Genomic DNA, 11,238 nt, shown 5'->3' on the forward strand with positions numbered 1-11,238 from the left:
CAGTCATGTCATCTTCTTCTGGAACATCGTGATAACGTACTAAATGCGTCCATCTAGCTGAGATCTTAAGTGGGGCTTATTTTTGGGGAAACACGGTAGCAACCTCAAGTTTCATAGTAAGGAATGAAGGTCAAGGCTCTATTTTCTTTCAGGTTCTTTCTTATTTTAAAATACTATAGTTTTATGTTGTTTATCAATTTTTACGAATATGTTTGTGATATGAATATGATACGTACACAATCATTCAAAGGGGGCAAAAGACATAAGTAATGTGGAACCATAGATCTCAGCTGGTATCACTAAAAGATTCCAATTGAACTCAACTATCAACAGGATTTTCTGGATTTTCTTCCAACCCCACAAGAGAGTTCAATTTCACACAGAAATCCCGGTCATCAGACCACAAACGACCACCTTTGGTTTTGCTGGCGTAATCAACGGGAGGGATCTAAAGCTGGACCAAGTCATAGGGTTTTGCTTAAACCTAAACATATTCACTTTTTATAACTCCCAACTGAGCCAAGAACATTAAAAGAAAACAAAGATTCTCTGTATTCTCAGAGTCTGTTCAACCATAAGGAAACAATACAGCAGAGTGATTATATCAAATTAGCCAACAGTTCAAATCCTGACTCTCCACTACTGGCCAGGTGACCTTGGTGCAATGACATAACCTCTAAAACCCCTCATTTCCTCACCTATAAAATGAAGATACTATTACTACCTCCCTCAGCATTCTTGTGAGGTGCTCGTCATTACAGTATATGCTATAGCAAGGCTCAAAAATGTGCACACATGTAGATGTGGCTATAGATACAGCTGTGGTTTCTATACAATACTGGAACACATCACACTGTGTGTCATGCGGGGCGGCCTACAGGGTCTCTGCTCCCACTCCCCACACAAGAACGCAGGACATGGTGAGGCCAAAAAGGAACACTCACGGAGCCATAAATAGGGGAGTCATACCACTATAGTCTCGCTGGCGGCCACACGACACAGTTGGCCACACTATCTGGGTTGGCCACACGATCGGCAACCTGCCGTCCACTTCTCTGTCAACCAACCAACCCCTGCTAGCTGCAATCTGCCGTGCTAACTGCAATCTACGCTTGCTGGCTCAGCCACCATCTTCTTGCTAGCCCCCCATTTTCTGCTAGCCTAGCCACGGCAGTTATATCAGTGGCCAGTGGCTCACTGGTTACAGCTGACGGCCAACTAGCCACAGCTGATGGCCATTTGATCACAGTCAATGGCCATTTACTACCTGAGCCAGCACATTTCCACGTGAGGCCGAGAGCCTGGAAACTGCACTCCTGGCTCTGTCCCCACTCTGCGGTTTGGGGATTATTTTGTTGTTTGTTTTTAACAATGCATGCTGCTCTGGAGGACAGATTTTCTATGACTCATCCTCAACTTTAACAACCTGATTGCAGCTTCAAAAAGCCATGAGAGTTTTTCAGTCATAATATCCAGAATAGAGACTCCTGCCTTCCTCCTTCTCCTATGTTTTTCATTTTAAAAAAAGAAAGGAAGACTATTAGAAGGCACCACATACAATAGCAGATGTAAAAGACATAAAAGAGACTGGGAGTGGGTGCTGCGGGCTGGGAAAGGGGATCAGAAAAGAGACCAGAGGCCTGCAGTGTGTCTGTAGGAGCACGTGAGGTCATGAGGCATCAGCCGGTGAATGAAATCACGTTCTACGTAACCTGAGCTTCAAAATGGGCAGCACGTAATACATAATACATTTTTGAAAGTCATATACACAAATAGGGTGGAAGACTTGAAAGTTTTACTTCTGCATGGGTTACTTTTCAAATGAAACTGGAATTCCTTCCAGGGAATTGGGCCATTCGAATAGAAAAGGGGAAAAAAAAATAGTTTGTTTGCACTCCTAGCTTGTGTCAAACACCTTATATAAAGAGTCCAGAAATGGGAAATTGTTCAGAATGGATGTGGGCATCCATAGGTCCATGCTGAAGAAGTATCTGTATTTGTGATGGAGCGTATTGCCAGTGTCAACAATTATGTAAGGACTGATCCAAATTAATCTCTTTAAAAATAGTCCTGCCAGTATTCTTTCCTAAGGTGGTGTTTTTATCAGCAGCATTTGAAATTTCTGTGCTGCGTTACCATTGGTGGAATTCTGCAGTTAATGTTTCAACCTCAGATCTGACATTCAAAGACTTGTTTCAGAACATTCTCTCTCTGGTCATCACTTGTATATGTGAAGAAACTGAGGGCTGACTTGATGAGGGTTAATTAAGGATCTTACCTGAAGATAACAAAAGGGGAATATGAGAACTTTCTTTTCCAAATTTCTGATCTTCTTGACAGCGTCTTGATTTGTCTAACACGTTTACATTTCATCTGCTTAAGAAACCTTCCACTTCAGATCTGAACATGTAGGTGCTGAATCAGCATGGCAAGAAACCTATTGAGTCCCTGTTCCCAAGAGCATTGATTTTCTCTGTTGATGCTATAGGAAAAAATTTCAAAATGAAACTCTGCACATGACACACTCCAGCATTTTCTAGGGGAAAAAAGGGGAGTTGTTGATACATATCATCAGATTTTTATTTGGCTAAAGAAAGACAGAATGGATTCATTCATTCATTCCAGGAATATGTTTAACAGGTTTTATTCTGCAAAAGGCAAAGTAGTTAAAATATGTATCATAGATTCTGACAGCACGAAGAAGAAAAGAATAGTCATCCATAAATTTCACTGCCCAGAGAAAACTCCATTACCCTATTGGTCCCTTTATTCCCAATCTCATTTCTTCTCAATTTTATTTTTAATTAAATTGGATCCCACTGTACATCCTCATTTGGACTCATTACTTCAGAGAGATAATCTTTTTGTCACTTAATAGAGAATATTTTCCTATGTTATAAAATATTTTTATTGGCTGCATGAGATTCCATTTTACGTATACCATAACATAGGGAATACGTAATCAATCAATTTATTGATGAACAATGAAACCGTTTTAGTTTTTCTTTCACATCTAAGAACATTTTCCTAAAAATTAGGAAATGTTCATGATCACTTCCCGAAGGTGAAATTTTTGAAGTGGACTTGTCGTAATAAGGAGTGTGTGCATATTTAAACCTTTAGATTCAGATGCCAAATAACACATCAGCAGTGTATGAGATATAACTTTTGTTAACATTTACTAATGTAATCAGTAGAAAGGGTATTTCATTAATGTATTAAAATATTTTTCTCCGAGGAAAAGATATTGTCAACAATTATTAGTACCTGCTCTATGAATGCCCTGAGTAAGAGATATAAAGTTAAAAATGTCAGGTATACTTACCCTCAAGAATTTTCCAGTCTTATACACATATACATACACATAAGCAGGTACATGCATACACATAAATAAGTGTGACCTATTATACAAGTACCCAAAAGGTAGTAAGCCAAAGGGTGTCTGGAACATTGAACTAAGGGGTGATTAACCAGAGTCGGGGCGGGGGGGTCTTCAGTAGCTGTTTGGACCTTGAAATATGTGTAATACATCACAGTGAAAAGGTAGACTGGATTTCACTACAGACAGGGAAGCAGCTCATGACAAGCCCTTAGTAAGGAAAGTGCTGGGCTTATTTATGCATTCTGAGGAAGCTGAAACAGAGGGTATTTGGTGTTAAAACTGAAAACATACGGTTCATGTCTGAGGACACATCCTCAAAAACTAGTGTTACTCAGCAAGAGGAGTATGCTGTTCCTATTGAATAATTTTGGTACCTTAAGGAAAATATGCACATTTTCAGGGCACTAAGTAATTTGGTAAATTATATCTTTTCAGTTTTCAGGTGGATCGGTTTGTCCACAATCAGTCCACAAGTTTAGATCCAGCTATAGAAGTAAGACCTCTTATTCCTGACCGAGCTAATTAAGTTCCAACTTTTATAGCTCACCAAATACTTAACCTAGGAATTATTTATTACTTTAGTAAGATTGTTAAAAGCAAATTTTTAAAAACCCGTGCAGTAATGTCATGCAGCATCATTTGTGTAAAACATATTAGATACAACCTAAGTTCATCAATAAGGTCGCGGTAAATGTGTCATAGCCATTCTCTAGACGACTATGTACCATTAAAAATAATGACTCAGATCTCAGTGTTTAGACATAGAAAGATGACAGTGATATACTGCTGAGAGAAAAAGTGAATTGCAAAACAATCTCATAATTATTTACAAACACCTTAGCTGTTTACACATGTACATAAAGTACATGGAAAGAATTCTAGAAGGATACACACCCAGCTTTAATAATAGTTGCTCTTTGAGATTGGGGGTAAGGGTTTAGTGGAACTAGCCAACTGCGTTGGACAACTTCCAGGAACCTCACAGAGAATATTCTGTCCAATATGGCAGCCTGCTATAGCAGGACTCCACTATTACTTCTGGATTGTTTAAATTTAAGTAAGCATATATGCCTTTACTTTCTGTAAATTAAAAAAAAAAAAAATTTATTTTGCCCTACTTTTTCTATAACAGCAAGATAATCTGAAAATAGCACATAGAAGACTTTTTTAAATATATATTTATTTTGCGTTTGGAAAAGAATAAAGAAAATTAAAGCAGCCTATTATCCTGATACCTAGATAATTCTTGATAACATTTTAAAATAAAAGAAGTATATGAATGTCTTAAAATACTATATGTATTTTAAAACATAAAGCATATCTGTGTATATATAAGTACATATGTATATACATAAATATAAACCTTATATGTATGTGAGTGCGTATATATATATATATATATGTATTTTTTTTTAATTTAACCAAACAAGATATATAATACACCCTGTTCTATGCTTTGCTTTCTTTACATAATATAACGTGGACTGCATTTCATGTCAATGCACATAAAACTTTTGAATTCTTTTTTAAGATTATATAATATTTGTTTTATATGTATATACCACTATCTGTTTATCCTTTGATTTGGATCAATATTACTCCCACACATTATTTTCGAGACTGCCTATTCTCACTCACCATAGCCATTTCTAGATTCTAAAAATTCTTATATTTTTCCAGTAAAGGTAGTAAAAGTGATATTTCATCATTTCAGTTTGCATATTTACAAGTTTGAATCAGATTGAGCATGTTTCATGTGCTTCTTGGTCACTTGTATTCCTTTGCCAGAAATATATTTTCTTAGTTCCCTTTTTCTATAATTGAGTTGTTCCTCTTTTTCTTAAGTAATTGTTTAAATCAAATTTTAATTTACTCGTGAGATCTCTCATAATTTCCAAAGTGGTCTGAAATACATTTCAACATCTAGATAAAGTTCTATGAATGTAATGTTCGGGGATTCAAAGACTCTCTTTTTTAGCCTGATAGGTGCTATTTCATTGAGGTCACACAGCAGGTATGTAAGAGTGCTGGCTAGAGCCCCACAGGTTACCAGCTATCTGACCTTATATGAGCTTGCAAAACATTTTACATTTCACTGTCCTCATCGCAGCTCAGGGGTAACAGCAGCCCGCATCTCATAAGTGAGGATCAAGTGAGCGTGGAACAGTGCCCAACCCTAGCAACCGCTCCATTAATTTTTTTAAATTTATTTTTAACAAGCTAAAACAAAAATCCATTGGTTATAGTTTCCTCTCCCTAACTTTACCCTTTAGGTTGCTACAGTAAATTTTTTTGTCATAACAAGTCATCATCCTAAGAAACATCTCTTAATTTTGTGCCCAAGAATTTTCAGAATTCTCATGCATTAGTAATGTTACCATAATGTCTGTAAGTACCAACAACTCTGTGTTCTCTGTGATTTTTAAATGTATTTTAAATCTTACTGAAGTCAGGTGGGTGGTTTCATTTTATAAAAACAAGAAAAATGTTCCTAAAAGGTCTTTCCAAGTTGAGACAATTCCTTAGGCAGGGCCTGGGCATTTACAGGAGCTGCTGGTCACTTATTTATTGGGGTTCTGTTCCAATACTGGGGTTCTTAGGTCACCATATGATGATGAATACCTGCTGATGAGACACGTTGCCACTTTTCCAATTGCCCATAATTATTCCTACCTTCTGGCATATGGTGCTCTTCAGAGCTTTGAACTCTGGGCCACCCCAGTTCCCTCCCTAGCATCCCCTCCTGAGATAGATCTAAACCAATGTTACCCACCACGACCCTCTTCCACTCCGTTCAGATCCCTTTTCCTTCCTTGCCCCCTCAGGAGACAGAAGCAAGGCGGGGTTAGTGCAACTGCTTCTCCTCATTACTATAGTGCAGTAACTCCCAAGATACGCGAAGGAATGAGAGTCAAAATGGCTACTAGAGTTTCTGGACTCTTCAGTTACAGTAGTCCCCGCCTCCTTATCCATTGTGTCTGGTACCCACGATCAACCATGGTCCGAAAATATTTAATGGAAAATATCAGAACTAAACAATTCGTCAGTTTTAAACCACGCCCCACGCCCCATTCTGAGTAGCATGATGAGATCTTGAGCCCTCCCGCTCCATCCCACTCAGGACGTGAATCATCCCTCTGTCCAGCGTCTCCACACTGTAGACACTCTCCACCCGTTAGTCACTTAGCGGCCATCTCGGTTATCAGAGCAAATGTCATGGTATTGCAGTGCTTGTGTTCAAGTAAGCCTGATTTTACTTAATAATGGCCCCAAAGTACAAGAGTAATGAGGCTGGCAATTCAGATATGCCAAAGAGAAGACATAAAGTACTTCCTTTAAGTGAAAAGGTGAGTCCAGTACAATAAGGCATTTTGAGACAGAGACCACATTCACATAACTTTTATTACGACATATTGCTATAATTCTTCTATTTTACTGTTATTTATTGTTGTTAATCTCTTACTGTGCCCAATTTATAAATTAAACTTTATCATCGGTAGGTATGTATAGGGGAAAAAACAGTATTTACAATAGTGTTCGGTACTATCGGAGGTTTCAAGCATTCATTGGGGTTCTTGGAACATATCCCCTGCAGATAAGTCCCCCCCCCAGGAGGACTACTGTAGTTTTGTTCGTAAGTGGCCTAGATGTAAAATATTTCTGGGCTGAAGAACACAAATGAAGTCTCTGAACTATCAGAAACTAAATTGTGACATGAAAAAAAATGGTAACACTTAGAAGAGGGATGATTAGGGATGAATCAGGAAGCCCCAGTTTTTCAATATTATTTTTCTACTGAACAGATAAAGTAAACAGTCCTCGTTTATTCCCACTCTCAGGCACAAAATGGCAGTACTAGGTTGGGTGCTAAGGTGCACTTTCCTGTGTCAAATCCAGTGAGACCCAGAGGATGGGGCTGTCTTGCTTTATCTGGAGGTGTAAATGCTGCTGACAGTGTCACTTCCCATTACAGCAGCTTTGTCACTATTAGCCACTGCTTTTGGTGATGGAAACAGTTTCCAAAGCCGAAGACAGTTAAATGAGTGTCAGTATTACTCTTTACCCACCCACTGTTGCTTGTAATGGGTTTTCTCATTTGTATTTCTTTCATTATTACTGAGTGGTAGGGAGGAGAACAAATAAGAGAATTCATGCTATGCTTCCAGAATCTATGGAACATCATATTTCAACATTACTCGGAGTTGTGGTTCATGAACACTGTGTTTTTTCAGCCGTGCTTATCACTGCTTTTATAACTACAGATTTTGTCTGCTCTTCTGCAACTAGGCTAGTTTATGTAAGCAAAGCTGAAGTGGTCCTTTGTTTATTGGCCCAGTTATCCTTGCCACCTCCCTTATCACTAAAGATACATCATGAGGCGTTGGGAGGGTTGGAGGGGTGTTTCTTCTTCACTCTGCCCAGCATCTTCACAGAATTGCTTCCAACCCTGTGGCAAAGCTAGTTGGCCATTTCTTATATCAGATGGTTCCAGAGGAGGCACCTCCTTAATTAAGATGCCAAACCTGAGCTCAGGTTTTCCTGATAGAATTGAAGAATGTTCCATATTGTCCTCTTCTTCATGGATAATGGAAACGCCTTATCCTATCAAGTATTTGTTGAAAAACCAATTTGCATAGCAGTGATACCCATTTCTATGGCCTCTTCTGACATACAGAAAATATCAGTAAGCATGCCAAGAAAAATAGCTCCGGAGGGGAAGAGGTTGGAAATCGATTATGGTGAAATACATCAGGAATTGCTATGCTAAATAGGCTCTTTACTGCATAGTCCCTTGAGATGTACTGTGGAGCCTGAAAAGAGGGGCACACGTGACCATTTCTCATGCCTGTTTCACCACAGGGCATTTTTGCCCCTGCACACCTAGTGTATCTTCTAGCATTCGAGGAAATGCAGTTTGGGGAATCCTTACTCGTTTGGTAGAAGCTAGAAGAGCTCGTGCAAATTCATAGTTATGGGATTTGTTGATGTGTATTAGCATTGCTTTGCAGCCAGTAGTGGAACATGTATTTTCTGCTGCCTTTATTTCTTGATGAGATAGAAAAAATCAAGTGGAAAATGGGAGGGAACCTGGGCCAGGAATATGCACATGGGGGAGTGTCCTAGGCGCCATGGTTTGTGCTCACCCCTGGGAAGTCCTAATCAAATGCCTTGAAAAGCAATGGCTAAACAAGCAAGCAAACAAAAAACAGAGTTCTGAAAAGCCTGTAAGTATGTGGTAGTCTGTACTAAGGAATCTCTATCTTCTTTTCAGTACTTGGGAAAGCCTAATTGATGCTTTCAACTCTATGTGGAAGTGATGGGTGAAACAGAGGAAGGGGGAAATAGAATATACATGGACAGTGTTCGCCAGCAGAGACTAGCCTTTTGGAAATGCACTAAACTCCAAAATAGAGGGCATTTAAAAAAAAATACAAATAAGCAAAATTTCCATTAACTCCAGAAGGAAGAATCAAATGAGAAAAATCAAATTGCTTTCTTTTTAAAAACGAAAGGTCCCAGAGCTTGTGCCATGGCCTCTAAGTATCTGGACAATTTTAGCTCATCCTTGTGGGTTCCGTAGAGGCAGAGGCTTGGTAGACATTCAGTGTAGCTAGTCCCTGGACAGACCTATTCACGCACTAGTAAATGTTACCAGCGTTTAAAATTCATTCTTGCCACAGTGGTTTGTCCTGTGGAATGCTGAAATACGGGGGATATAGCTAACTATCATGTTCCCACAAATGAGGGAAAAAGCCCTGAGAAATGTCAGGTGGTACCAAAGTAAGATGCTAGGTTTACTGAAATATGCAAAACTTTGGCCAAGACTATGCCAGATGTATTTAACTGCTTCCTGAAATCTTTTTTTGAGCTGAGACAAGCAAAAAGTAAGTAACATTCTCAAATAGAGTTATACAAGTATATAAAGGTATGAGATATTTGAGATAAAGCTTCTCCTTCTCTGATTATACATCCTTTTAGATGTGGTTATTAAAAAATCAGTTTCCATATTTGATATATACTGCATATCAAATAAGTGTGTGTGTGTGTGTGTGTGTGTGTGTGTGTGTGTGCAACGTATATATTTAAAACTAAGGTGTATATGCCTCTGGCCAGAGGAAAAACTGGGTTACAATAGAAAAATTATCTAAAAGATATGAGGACAGGCCTTGGTTCTGTAATCCCGAGCCTATTTTCCCTTGGTTGAATAATTTTGGTGAACTGTCCCAGGTGTACAGTTGCCGCCCTCTGCATTGATCTATGACTCTAGCTGCAGAATGAGCACCTGCTGTCACATGGAAAAATTATATCCTGGAGGTATCTAATTTATTATTCAAAATTGCCAGGAATGAAGCACCTGTTTCAGATAACCTGCTAACATAAACCTTGTTCAAGGCATTTAGCCATTTTGTAATCTTTTTGTACCATGTGATTTAAATTGAACAAGCCTTATTTATACTTTGTGTGTTTTCGTTGCCATTTGGTCAAGATCACTATTATATTGTATTGTTATTGAATTCTATCATGTTGTATATTGTAAAAAAATCATGAGGTATATGTAACTGCAAATAAGACATCTCATTTAAACGCAAATAATAAGGCAGAATTTCCGGATCTGGGGACATAAGCTAGAATTCTAGAATTGGTCATTGGAGATGGATTTAAGTAATGGTATTTAACATTTTTCTCACTAAGATATTTCTTGCAAAGTCATCTTTTATAGAAAAATTGAAAGCCCATCTACATATCAGGCAGTGGGGAATAGTTTCTTACGTAAACTCAGCGGAACATTAGCCACTCACTAAAAATAATTTTCAGAACTATACAGATAAAATTTTAAGGAAACCATGTAAAATATGTATTTATACAGAAAAAATTACATAAGAAAATACTAAAATGAAAATTTGGTTAAGATGGAAGGATTATGGACCATTTCATTCTTTATTATCTTGCTTTATTGGTTTTATATTTGGTTTTCAGTGATTAAAAAATTATCTATTACTCCTATTTGAAGGACTACCAATTACCCTTCCAAAATGCCATATACTCTCATCAGACCCCCAACTGATTGTAAATCATTAGAGACAAACAAGTATTTGTTTCCTAACAAGCCAACCCTGTGGGTCATCCCCTGTAGTGTACCAGTGGGAAGCCGACGCCAAGTGTACGCAATGTGAGAATGTACTAGGAGGCTTCCTGATAGGTCTTCTCCAGGGAAGGGCAGGAGAGCTCAGTTTAAGTTTCACTTTTCCCCATAACAGTGTGGACAAGAGGAAGGAGAAAACGTTTGGGAGACAGTCACAAATGGAACTATAAATCCTGAGCCACCCGATGAGTTTCGCACCATGGCAAGTAGGGCATCCAGGCTTCATCTGCCTCCATGTGACCCTATGAAGCCACAGCACAAATTAAAATTTCCTGTGCAGTATTCTTACAAAAAGAGAAAGTCAGGCCTTCGAGTTAAATGATACCCAGGAAACGTGGAGATTCAGAATGTGGGACATTTTATAGGACTCCTGATCTGTCTCTCCCCAACAACGCTATGCATTATGAAAAATAAATAGTAGGAGGAACTATTCTAGATTAAAATAGATTTCAGAGACATAATGCAGACTTTGTATCTTGATTCAAACAAACTAATTGTAAATACTCGTAGGGAAACACCAGCATGAGCCATGTATTATATATCATCATAAGGAATTACTGCCAATTTTGTTGGATACAGTATGGGTATAGTTGGTTCTGAAAGAAAATGCCCTTCTTTTTTGAGAGATGGCAAAAAAGAAAGAATTAGGAGTGAAATATAGTATCTGGAATTTGCCTTCAAATATTTCAGCAAAGAGAAGAGAGAGAAAGAA

General features: G+C 38.3%; 1 protein-coding gene across 6 annotated transcripts in view; it reads left to right on the plus strand.

Moving 5' to 3' along the window:
- Nucleotides 1–11,238, plus strand: part of PLCB4 (phospholipase C beta 4) — a 393,005-nt gene that overhangs the window by 341,909 nt on the left and 39,858 nt on the right. The gene's annotated exons all lie outside the window — the stretch shown is intronic.

The sequence above is a fragment of the Rhinolophus ferrumequinum genome, chromosome 23 (genome assembly GCF_004115265.2).
Source record: "Rhinolophus ferrumequinum isolate MPI-CBG mRhiFer1 chromosome 23, mRhiFer1_v1.p, whole genome shotgun sequence".
Taxonomy (NCBI): Eukaryota; Metazoa; Chordata; class Mammalia; order Chiroptera; family Rhinolophidae; genus Rhinolophus; species Rhinolophus ferrumequinum.